Genomic DNA, 12,661 nt, shown 5'->3' with positions numbered 1-12,661 from the left:
CAAACTCAAAGACTAGTCCAATTGTTTACATTTACAAGCATGGGTACACAGTGTTTTACATCCACACTTAACAAGTTCCTTTCAGTATTTTGAAGCATCATGCAAAAGTGACCAAATAGGTTCATATCCAGAATCTTCCTTCTGCCATCCCCACAGAGCTGGATCAGGTATATCAGGATACACATTCCACCACTGAGACCACACATAACCCGCTTGGAAAATAGCTCTCTTGCGGTGCTGTAAAAGAGCAGCCTCACTTGGTGGCATATTTTCTAGAGTGTGATTAAGTTTGGTCGTCATCATTCTTCGACACCCGTTAACAGAATCTGTTTTAATGTTCTTATTGTATAATCTAATTACAAATCGCTGAAGCTGACTGAAACTGTTGTTTGAAATATTTGGTGCACAATGAGAGAGCTCAATAAATGTTTCTGTGATAGCCTGTGCCACGTTTCCCAAACTGTTTTCTTGCCATGACATGCAAATGCAGATACAGTGTCGCAACCCGTAAATGCATTGAAAAATAAAATACCATCACAAATACTTCTGCCAAGTTTATTAGCATACTCATGGATAGACAACCGCCCTTGATGTTTCCCAATACCCAAATCAATCCACAAATTTAAAAGATTTAAGCTGCTAAATGCATAAAGAGCAATAACTGTGAATTCGGAATCAACAGTACGTATAGTTATAGTCTTCTGGCCACTTTCACTAGCATGCTTTTTATTTTAATTTTAATTCTTTATTGATATTTCACAATTATATCCAAATCAAGATAACACTAGAAAAAAAGAAACCAAATTTCATCCCCCCTCAACCTCCCCACCTGCCCCCCACCCCTCCCACGGCTAGCTACATATATTCCAAATGTCAGAAACTGTCATTGTTTTATACAAAAAAAAAAAAACTTAGGACAGAACAAACAAGAAAAGGAAAAAAGGAAAGAAAAGGGAGTAAAGCAGAGCAGTATACCATCTGCTAGTTCATAAGATCATTATTATTCATTCAAAGTTATCCAATAGTGTAGAGGGGCCCATATTGCTAGACCTTTAGCTTTAATTTTACTGCCTTTGCTAGCATAAACAGCTTTTTCAAACTTATAAATTGCCAGTAGTCTCTCTAGCCAGTAAAGGCCAGACGGAGGAGTAGAGTCAAGCCAGTAGGTGGCTTCACATAGCCTAAATACTGTAGAGGCAATGAATACAAAAGTACGACTTGAGTTTAAAGAGAGAGGATCCCCTATCCCTAGAACAATCATCTGAGGACTAAGTTCAATTTCATATCCAAGTATACTTGCTAAAAAACCCTTCACACTACCCTTCAGAGTTTCAAGCATAGGACATGTCGCAAACATATGAATGATGTCTGCAGCTGGATGCTGACAGCGAGGGCAAGTAGAACCTATCTCTCTCCCCCATTTGGCAATCTTAGCTGGTGTTATGTATAAATTGAACCAAGTTTTAAAACATTGGATCTGCAAATTAGTTGCCATAAAAGATGTCTGTGCCATGTATAATGAATCCTCAATAACCCCAGCTTCAGCCGCCAGCCAATTTTGCCGTCGATCTATATGTTTACTAAGATCATCCGGAATTAAATCAATGAGAATTCCGTACAATCCACCCAGAGTACTTGATTTTTTAAATAATTCTTCCATTAATTCCATCTTGGAGAAGCCAGAGAACCCACCTGTTTTTTTACTCAAAAAATCTCTTAATTGGAGATATTTAAAGAATTGACGATTATCTAGCCCGAATTTATCTCTTAAAATGTCAAATGGTAACATATCAGGTCCAGTTGTAAGATCTCCAATAGTTCGTATTCCTTTGTCGTACCATTGCCTCATATATCCATCATTAAAAATATGAGGAAAAAGATTGTTTTTATATACAGGGGTATACACATTAAAGCGCCCAAGCCCAAGTTTTTTACGAACCGTAGACCACACCTTAAATGCACTTATGACAGTTTTAAATTTGACTTGTTTATAGTAATTGAAATCGACATGCCGTAAGAGACAGCCCTTAGCTTCAATTCCCAAGATTAATTCAAAAATAGGGATGGGGGAGTCATACCTCAGTACATCATTTTTCTCAGTAAGCAATAGTTTCATATTCTGTAGCATCGCAGCCCAGTAATATAATTGAAGATTGGGTACCGCCCACCCTCCTCTCTCTCTAGACAAAGTTAATAGTCTAAAGGCTCGGCGCGGTCGGCAGTTTGCCCAAATAAATTTTGAAAAAAGTTGGTTCATCGATGCTGACCATGTTTTATTAAGAAGCAAGGGTATGGCTCTTAAGAAATATAAAATCTTCGGGGAAAAAGATAATTTTAATAATGTTACATCTCCCTACCAGCGTAAGTTTTAAATTCTCTAAGCATCGAAATTCAATCTTAAATTTGGCATTCAAAGGATTTAAATTATTCTCCATAATTTTAGACACATCAGCTGTGATTTCTATACCCAGATAAACCGCTTTTTGAACCACCCGAATATCATTAATTTGTAAACTACTACTAGTCAATATTTGAGATTTAGTCTGGTTTAATCGATAACCTGAATATTTCCCAAATAGATCCGCTTCTTTCTCAATTTCCCCTAGGGCAATCAATGGGTCAGAAGTGATAATAGCAAGGTCATCATCATACGCCAATATTTTTGTATTTCCCCCGACATTCTGTACTCCAACGATCGAATTGTTGGCTTCTATTTTCCTGACTAGAGGGTCTATGTAGAGCGCAAATAATAGTGGTGAACAGGGGCACCCCTGCCGAGTCCCTCTGCTAGTTAAAACTGGGTCCGACATTTCTCCCATGATAGAAATGCGGGCCGTCGGATTACGATACATAGACTTTAAAGCTGTAATATATTTATCCCCCAGTCCTCTATCCCTTAGGGTTGCCCATAAAAAGGGCCAGGAGACCCTATTGAACGCCTTCTCTGCGTCAAGAAGGATGAGTCTGATAGGGTCTCCTGTAATGCCGGCAACATCAAAAAGGGTAATGACCCGTTGGATGTGGTCAATTGTGCTACGTTCAGGCACAAACCCATGCTGTGCTGGCGAAACTAGTCCCTTAATTAGAGTTACCAAGCGACTAGCCAATATTTTAGCATATATTTTGTTATCACTATTTATTAAAGTAATCGGTCGATATGAAGCCATTTCACTGGGTAGTTTTCCTTTTTTGGGGAACACCACAATATTGGCATTCTCCCAAGAATTAGGGACCGCCAAACCATTCTGGGTGTTTAAAAATACATATTGCATTATTTCTAGTAGTGATGAAGAATTTTTTTTATAAAACTCCCCAGGAATTGCGTTTGGTCCAGCAGCTTTACCACTAGCGAGCGAGCTAATAGCATTCTGAATTTCTTCAATTGTAATTGGAGATTCTAAAATTATTCGATCTTCTAGACTTAAATTTTCTGTTGCTATTTCATGTAGAAATTCTAACATTGCCTCTTCGTCATTGTTGCTATCATCACAATAAAGTTTCTGATAAAAGCCATGAAAGGCAGCCCGAATTTCACTAGGTTCAGTGACTGGCCCTCTCCGCGGATCTTTTATTAATAGTATATTTCCATGGGTTGTTCGCTGTCTTGCCCGCATCGCCAAAACATGGCCTACCTTTTCCCCACATTCATATAAGCTTGAACGCCAAGCGGTGTATTTTTCTGCTGCTTTGATTGTTGATATTTCCACAATCTTAGATTTAATAGTGGCAACTACATTCAAAGCCTGATCTATTCCTTGTTTGCTAATAGTGGCTTGAATCAATTGTGTTTCAGCTGTAGTCAATTTCTGATATTGTTCACATAAAAACCTCTTCTCTTTTGATTGTGCAGCCCACCCATACCCAGTCGTCTCCCCTCTAATCTCAGCTTTTAGTGTATCCCAAATTATCTCCATAGATGCACTTCCTTTATTCTCTTCTATAAAACGAGGAATCCACTCTCTTATGTATTGTATATATTCATCCTTGTATAATAAGGCTCTATTGAACGTCCAGCGAGAGATTGGAGATTCTCTAGTTTGTAACGGAATTTCTAAAACTAGTGGGTTATGATCTGACATCACCCGTGGGTATTTCTGTATATTAGATTTAGCTAATATTGCATGGGTTACAAAAAAATAACCAAGCCTAGCGTGAGTCTGATGCGGGGCAGAAAAAAACATATAACCCATATCATGAGGTTTAAGCTTAGGCCACGCATCAAAAAGGCCATGACTATGGCATAGATTAGATAGAGCTTTGAAAACCTTAGGTTTACGTCCTGAATAAAATCTTCCACCAATTATTCCAGTTTCGTTGCTCAAATTAATATTAACATCCCCGCAGACAATGATAGGGAGAGGCCAGCCCACCAGTTCAATATTCAGCCAATTAAGTAAAGTCGGATCATCTAAAATCGAGCCATACAAAGAGCATAAAGTAAAAGTGTGGCCCTCAGTAAAGCATTGAGTAATAACCCATCTACCATATGAGTCTGACTTAGAGCGGGCAAACCTTAAACCTGATTTTTTTTTTCCCCATAATGGCTACTCCCCTAGTGCGGGTCCCCTGCGTAGTAGCTGAAACTAAATTATAACCCGTTAATTCATTAATTTTAATCCGACTAGCTTCAATATGAGTCTCTTGAAGACAGATGATATCTGCCTTCAAATATTGTACTTCGATATCAATCCTACGTTTTTTCCGAGGATTATTCAAGCCACAAATGTTAATAGAAGCTATCCTTAATTTTTTCAATGCCATATAAAATGTATCATCGTGACCATTCTGCTTTCTGCTTTCTCCCTATTTAACATCCATTCCCTAAAAATTGCAACTTCTGACCTTTTCAATAAGACCAATACCATAGCTACACCGTCCCCCCTCCCACCCCCAACCCCTGGCAAAAAAGGTCTCGAGACCCTCGTGATGCCTCCTGTGTAGAATTGCTGCCCCCACCGCCCATCTGTCGCTCCCCCGAAACCAAAGAAAAAAGAAATTAAAAGACTTGTTCGAACCTTCCCACCTTCCTCCCCCTCCCGTGGTCTGACTATCAAAAATATCTAATGGTCTTCCTTAATGGAACCCTCAATATCCCTCTCCGCCCCCCTTGATGTCTTTCAAATATTCTTGGGCTTGAATTTCCGAATTAAATATTTTGACAGAGCCCTTATAAATAGTCTTAAGTCTTGCGGGGCTGAGTAGGAAGGCCTCTGCTCCAATTTTTTGGAAAGGAGAGATCAGTTGACATAGCCTCCATCTTCTCTCTACCGTAAGATGACAGAAGTCTGGTCTTACGAAAAAAGAGAGACCCTCTGCCGATCGTCGAGATTCAGGCCTAGCTTTGTCAAACACCGCTTGGCGTAATAAAAAATTGCCAAAAAAAATTAATACGGCTCTAGGCTTATCATTAGAGTCATGTTTCTTTTTCTTAAGCGTGAGGGGGAAACGATGTACTCGTTGGATTTCCTTCTCCCAATCCCACTGCCCAAGGTCGGGAAAGCCTCCTTTCATCAAACGCAACACAAAGCTTCTGATATCGTCCCCCTCAGCGTATTCAGGGATGCCTAGTAATCTTAAATTATTACGACGCTGACGATTTTCAAAATCTTCAAGCTTCCACATAACGTCATTCATGCGTGCCTCATTTGTAGAGTTTTGCTTAGCGGTTATCTCCGCACTTGTTTCTAACGTTACCACTCGTTCTTCCAACACAGTTGTCCTCTCTGCTATCTCAGTACAAGATTTATTTACTTTGCGTATTGCGCCCTGAAGTTTCTTTGTTGCAAGATAAGCTCGTTTATGTTCCATTCTTGCCTCCCCTTGCATTTGCTTCAAGGTGTCATAAATCAGCGTCATGGACGGAGGTGGATCATAGACTGAGTTGTCAGCTATTCTAGCAGCCTCAATACCAATGTCATCTTTATCCCCAATAGCTGAGTAGTTGAGTAATCCCATCTAAGCTGGCCCTGATCCGAACCTGAACGCCCTGATTCATGGGCAGTGCCATTGTCCTTAGCTTTCCTTCTTTGCTTAAGTAGAGAGGGGATTTTTTTGTGTGCTTGGATTGGAGAAAGAGCTATCGGAGTCAGTCTCAGAACACTCCGAAATGTCGCTAATGTTAGACTCCTCCGAAGCTTCATTCAGAGAAAATAATTTTTCCCCGTGTTCAGCTGCACGTGTACACTCCTCTAGTGTAGAATTAGGCCATTTTTTTGCAGAAACAGTTAAAATCTCAATTTGGCCCATGTCTTTATCGCTGTGCATGTTGCTATCATTATCATTATTTATTGCAGTTGCCGCCCCATCATTGTCCATACTCTCAGGGCCTCCCGGACTCGCAGGGTCTGCCAGTAGAGAGCCGGAGCCGATCATATTCACAATTACCGATTTATTAATAATATCAGCTGTAGTACTCACAATATCTCTGGCCATGTCCTCCTCAGTTATTTCAGTATTTTCATTTATTTCCTTGGCTCCACCATTTTCTAATTGCTTTTCAGAAGAAGCTAAGCTATTGGCATCTCCTTCTCTATATTTTTCGATTTAGTGGAGTGTTTGCCCAGACCTGAAAAGATTCCAGGGATCACTCTTTGCTTGGCCACCTCCGTCACTTCATTATGGGATTGATCTTGTGCTTTAGACTTCATCATTTCCCCCTGATTTAAAGATGCAGTAACTGTGGCAGTGTCTCCAATTTTGTTTCCGCTGACAGTCTTCCGTAGAGCAAATCGTCCCGCTGCGTTTTCAGCACCCGGCTTATCTCCTGGCTTGTCTCCGCGGTCCCGCCGAGTCTGCTTGTGCGGCATGTTGAAACCGCTCAGCGTCCTCCGCACTACCGCCGCTACAAGCACCTTTGGAACCGCCCACAGCGAATTGCCGAAAAACCGGGTAAGACCGTGTTTAGTTCTTTTGTAAAACAAATCGCGTCCCCGCGTTATCGCTACAAGCGCCCAGCTCGCGTAATCCATAAGACCATCGGGGAGGTTAGTGAAAGGAGGTTTCAAGCCATCAGGAGCGTTTCAGACGTGCGGTGTCCTGCAGCACTCACACAGCCGCCATCTTGCCAGCCGCCCCAAATTTGCATGTGATAGTATTCTGGTATCAGCTTCTTCTAGATCACATGGTCTGAGTTCAGATACATTCAGATTTCTGGGAATATTCACCACGTTATCATCCTTTGTCAGTAGTACAATGTTACCCTCGGGTATGTCAAGACTCAAAACGTTAGGAGCCAAGAATTGGAAGAAACCATTTTTGTTCTCTTTAGTTTGTAGAAAAGTCATCCAGTTTTTTGGTATATTTGCTGAACCTTTTACACAATAGTGTGGACTAAACTTCGCCTATTTCTTTCTTCCTTTTTCAGAAACCCATCTATGTAATAGGTCTACTCGTTTTCATTTGTTAAGTATGTTCATTACATAAGGCTGGAATATGTAGGTGCAGTGGTCTTGAAAATTGCGTACGTTGTCGGGTATTAGGAAATGGATTATTGCCAATCCATCCATAATAACGCAACTTGCAGTGTCTGGAATGTTATTCATGTTATCTACAGCACCATTAAACTTTTCCAAACAAGAGATGATGTCAGACTTTGTCCCTGTTCTTAGCAATCCTCCGTCATAAATTGATGGGGGATGATCAAGATTCTCATGGGCAAAAAATTCCTTTAAATCTCCTTCTGTATCTTGGCAATATACAGTCTAGTAAAAGTGAGAAGTCACTGTTTTAAGATGGATTACACTTACTGGTATGATACTGAACAAGCTATGAGACTGACAAAGCTGCACTCCTCTTATCATTTACTGTGCTGTCATTTGAAATGTTACAACCTTCCATACTCATTCGTATTAGATTTAGCATAGCAGTCCCTACTGACTTTTCTTGGTAATTTTGCACAAACTGTCTAATAAATCCATCAACTTCAAGCTGAAAACATTTTTTTCAAATAATAGCAGCTGCATTGGCCACACAGACACCATCCTGAAGAGCATTTTGTTTACCGATACGGAATATATTTTCTCCTATATAATTTTTTCGTATTAGAAAAATATATCCACCTTTTGGTTTAGCTGTAAATTCTGGTATGAAAGCAAGAATACTTTATTTTAATTGTATGCTGTGTACAAATTTGTTTGCATTTACTACACCTAATTCTGTCATACGAGAACTACGAGTGATTTGACGTTAGATAAAGTAAATACTGGTGATTCTTCAGAATTTTGAAGTGTATCTTCGATATAGTTTACAATTTCACCTAATACCATGCCATAGATTAATGTCAATTTGTTGACTTGGCTTTTTTCTTTTATTTTGTATTTGCTGAAGCCAGTTATAAAAACTAACTAAACACTTTTTGTGGTACTTTGCTTTAATCGCAACCATATCACCACCACTTAACTTGGTGAATAGTTCTGAGTCACTTAATGCAACTCCAGCATCTCAAAATCGATTTCTCTTTTTTTTTTTTACTGTGTGTTTATTTATTTATTTATTTTTAATTATGATAATACAAAAGTGAATACAGAGGTAGAAAAAAATATTGGATAACCACCCCAACCCACCCCCCACACCCCCACCCCACAGCAAAGTTGGCTCAAGGTAAAAAAGAGCCTATTACATACATTCTATTTGTGTCCTTTCTTGATCCACAGAGTATATGATTTAAAACATAGTCACATGAGAAAAGCTGACGACTTTTAGCAACAGTATTGAGCTATAAACAGTGAATAGCATAATCAGCATGCGCAGAGTGATGCCCCTATCATAGATCTTGAAAAAATAAGATAGGGCAGAGCTTTCCTATCGTCATACATCACATACATTCCAGATAGATAACATTTAAAGAATAAGAACTTGCTTTTCAGGGACCCTAAGATTGTGTCTGACTGAGCCAAGCAGTTAAAGTTTCCCAGATAACTAGACCCTTCTTTTTTCCCGGGTACCCTTCTTAGCAAAGATAGCCTTCTCGAGATGGCAAGTCGTAATTAGTAGGGCCAACCATTGGGAAAACAGTGAAGGGTTTGGATCTATTCAAGACGAAGCTATACACATACATAGAATTGTTATAGCTACAAAAATAAGTGCTCTTCTGCTCTTTCTGTTGACCTTGTCTTGAGTCCCTAGCAGGATAATCGTGGGAGTTAACTGGATGTCTTGAAAGAGGACTTTCATTAAAAAATCTTGTATTTTACCAAGAAAAGGTGCAGGTTTCGGGCAGGTTGCGAACATATGTACTGAATCTGTGCTAAACTCTGAGCATCTAGGGCAGAGCGTCCCTTTTCCTGTTCCCCATTTAGCGACTCTGCTAGGTGCCTGCAGTTTGGCCGACAACAAATCACTCTGGGCAGATTGCACAGCCCGATTGAAGGTATTATAGGGAATATTCAACTTCGACTGCCATTTATTTGCCATATTGAACATATCATCGGGCATTATGCTATTTAATGTGGTATAAATGTATCCAATACGGGGTAGAACGTTTTTTTTAAATTTGTCAATAAGGTCCACCTTTGAGAACCCAGCAGGCCCACCGGCCTTTCGGGACAAAAAATCTTATGGCGGTATACTTAAAGGCCTCATATTCCCTCAAATTATATTGAGTTTTAAGATCAATGAATGTCTTAATGCCTTCAGTAGTAATCAGATCTCCCAATTTTAGGATTCCCTTTCTATACCATTCTTGGAGATAGGATTTCCCGAAAATTGCTGGTAAATTGATGTTATTGTTAATGGGGTAATAGTAGTTCAGTCTGCCAAGCCCAGAAATTCTGCGGATGTTAGAAAAAACTATGTATGTACTCATCAAGGTCTTAAATCTGACCAGTTTGCAGTATCCAAGTGTCAATTGCCACCATAGACATCCCCAGGCCTCTTCCCCAAGTAATAGTTGAAAGGGAGATGGGAGACCTACGGTTGGAGTGTAAGAATGTTCTTGGAGCAGTTCCAAGCTATACTGTAAAACAGAAGCCCAATAATAAAGTCTTAGGTTAGGAAGCACCCAACCACCTCTTTCCCTGGGGAGGGAACGCAGCTTAAAAGCCCACCTCGGTTGAGAGTATGCCCAGATAAATTGCGAGAAGAGCTGTTCAAATGTCTGAAACATTGTTTTACTGATCTCTAGAGGGATAGCCCTGAAGAAATATAGTAATTTAGGGAAGTGGGTCATCTTGATGACATTACACCGCCCCACGATAGTGAAGTGTAAAATTATTTATCCGGTTAAGCGCTCTTTTAGTTTCTACCGCCAACGGGATCAGATTTTCTTCTACAATCAGATCGGTGTTTGCGACAATGGTGACCCCAGATATTTAGCTTCCTGAACAACCCGACTGTTCACCCGATTGATTTCATTGTTTAAGATGATCTGAGTTTTACCTTTATTAAGAGCATACCCCATAATGTTCCCAAACTCTGGTGCCTCTTGTTCCATTGCCATAACTGCATTCTCAGGATCGGGGGTCACTACAGCCAGGTCGTCGGCATAGGCCATGATATTAGTGTCCAATCCGAATCTGCTCACCGCACGAATGGCTTGGTTGTTTTCTATTGCTTTGATGAGAGGGTCCATATATAGTGCGAGGAGCAGAGTAGAGCACGGACAGCCTTGGCGAGTACCCTGTGAGATTTTAACCTGCTCTGTCAGTTTCCCATTAATTAAGATATTAGCTGTGGGATTAAGATAAAGAGCTTGTATGGCTTGGATTGCCTTGGGCCCGAAACACATCCTTCTCATGAAGCCCCACAGAAATTGCCAGGAGACCCGATCAAACGCTTTTTCAGCGTCAAGTAAAATTAATGACATCGGATCTACTGAAATCTGAGCTGCGTCAAGTAGTGTGATGGTCCGTCGGATATGTTCAGTAGTACCTTTCTTGGGGATGAACCCGTGTTGCCAATTCAACACTAGGGGTTCTATTCTTAGGGATAGTCTAGTCGCAAAAATCTTAGCATATGTCTTTGAGTCGCAGTTAATTAGAGTAATTGGCCTGTAAGACCACATTTCAAGTGGTGACTTATCCTTCTTCGGAAATATTACAATCTTAGCACTGGACCAGGAAGCAGGTGGAGAAGCCCCATTGAAAATAGAAACTACTAGTAAGGTGAGAAGAGCATTTAATTGGGGGGCAAAGACTTTATAAAACTCAACCGGGATACAGTCGGCGCCAGCCGCTTTCCCATCAGGTAAACTTGCTAAGGCTTTAGCTATTTCGTCCCAGGTTGGAGTATCCTCTAATTGGTCATAATCTTCTGCACTGAGTTTGGATAAGGTGATTTTGTCTAGATATTAAGTAATCTCGTCCTCTCTCAGATTTGATGGCCCAATATTCTCCTCAGAGTAGAGATTCTGATAGAATGCCCTTTGGATCTTAATTGGGTCATTCGTAGTCTCGCCTGTATTAAGTTGAATCAAGAGTATTTCACTAGCAGACACCTGCTGTCTGGTTCTGAGAGCCAGTTGATGGCCAATGCAGTCGCTGCATTCATAGATTTTCTCTTGTGCAGAAGCCCATTTAGCGGCCACCTTCTCTGCAAATATTGACCCAATTTCGGCCTTGCTGACTGTTACTTCAAGTTGAGCAGCTTCAATTTGAGCGCCCGTTTGAACTGCCAGTGTTAATTTCTCCTCTGCCTTTTTCATCTTATCTTGCAATTTCGAGATCTGTTCCTTTTCTTTCTTGTTTTTCCTTATAGAGAACTGTAAGGTCTCCCCTCGGATGCCCGCCTTCAGTGCATCCCATACCATCATAACTGTGGCGGACCCTATATTTAGCTCGAGAAACTCTTGGATACACCCCTAAATGTGCATTCAATATCCATCATCAAAGAGAAAAGCTTTTCCAAAGCTCCAGTTCGGGGTCTCCCCGCTGGTACCCAACCCCCCCGATGTTTAAGATGAGTGGGTTATGGTCTGACATAAATCGTGGGGCAATATCTATAGAGCAGTCTCGAACTAGAGAAGATGAAACCAGAAAGTAATCTAGCCTTGCTAGGGAGTGGTGCGGGGCTGAAAAGTAAGTATATCCCGGTTGGGTAGATTTTAAACTGGCCCACACATCGCTAAGCCCATGAGTTTGTATTAGATTTAATATGGCTTGATATACTTTGGGCTTTCTACCTACATAGGGCTATTGATCATTTGTTTTCCAGTTACTAGGTAAATTGATGTTGAGGTCCCAACAGATAATAATTGGAAGTGGCCAGTGAGCGAGTTCTCCTGTGATCCAGCTAATAACACAAGGGTCGTCAGTGTTACTCCCATAGATGGAGCATACAGTAAAAATAAAGTTGGGAGGTAGGTGACATTCCGCTAAAACCCATCTAGCGAGAGGGTCAGATTTCATCCAGGTTGATTTCAGCAGGTGTCTATTTTGTACCAAGACCCCTACCCCTCTTATCTTTACACCCTGTGTAGTCCCTCCTACGACCCTGTACCCTAATTAGTTCAGTAGATGTTTCTGTGATCTCTCTAAATGTGTTTCCTGGAGGATTACTATATCGGCCCCCAGTGAGCGCAAGCCCTGTGCCACCTTCTGTCTTTTCAGGGCATCGTTCAGGACGCAAATATTTACTGATACAATTCTAAGGGTGTTTTGCTTATTCATACAAAATGTTTTTTTTTCTTCAAATGATCAGATTTAACCAACATAAAAATTATGTACCC

This window comes from Triturus cristatus, chromosome 3_2, assembly GCF_964204655.1.
Source record: "Triturus cristatus chromosome 3_2, aTriCri1.1, whole genome shotgun sequence".
Taxonomy (NCBI): Eukaryota; Metazoa; Chordata; class Amphibia; order Caudata; family Salamandridae; genus Triturus; species Triturus cristatus.
Note: the sequence above shows the minus strand (reverse complement) of the source record.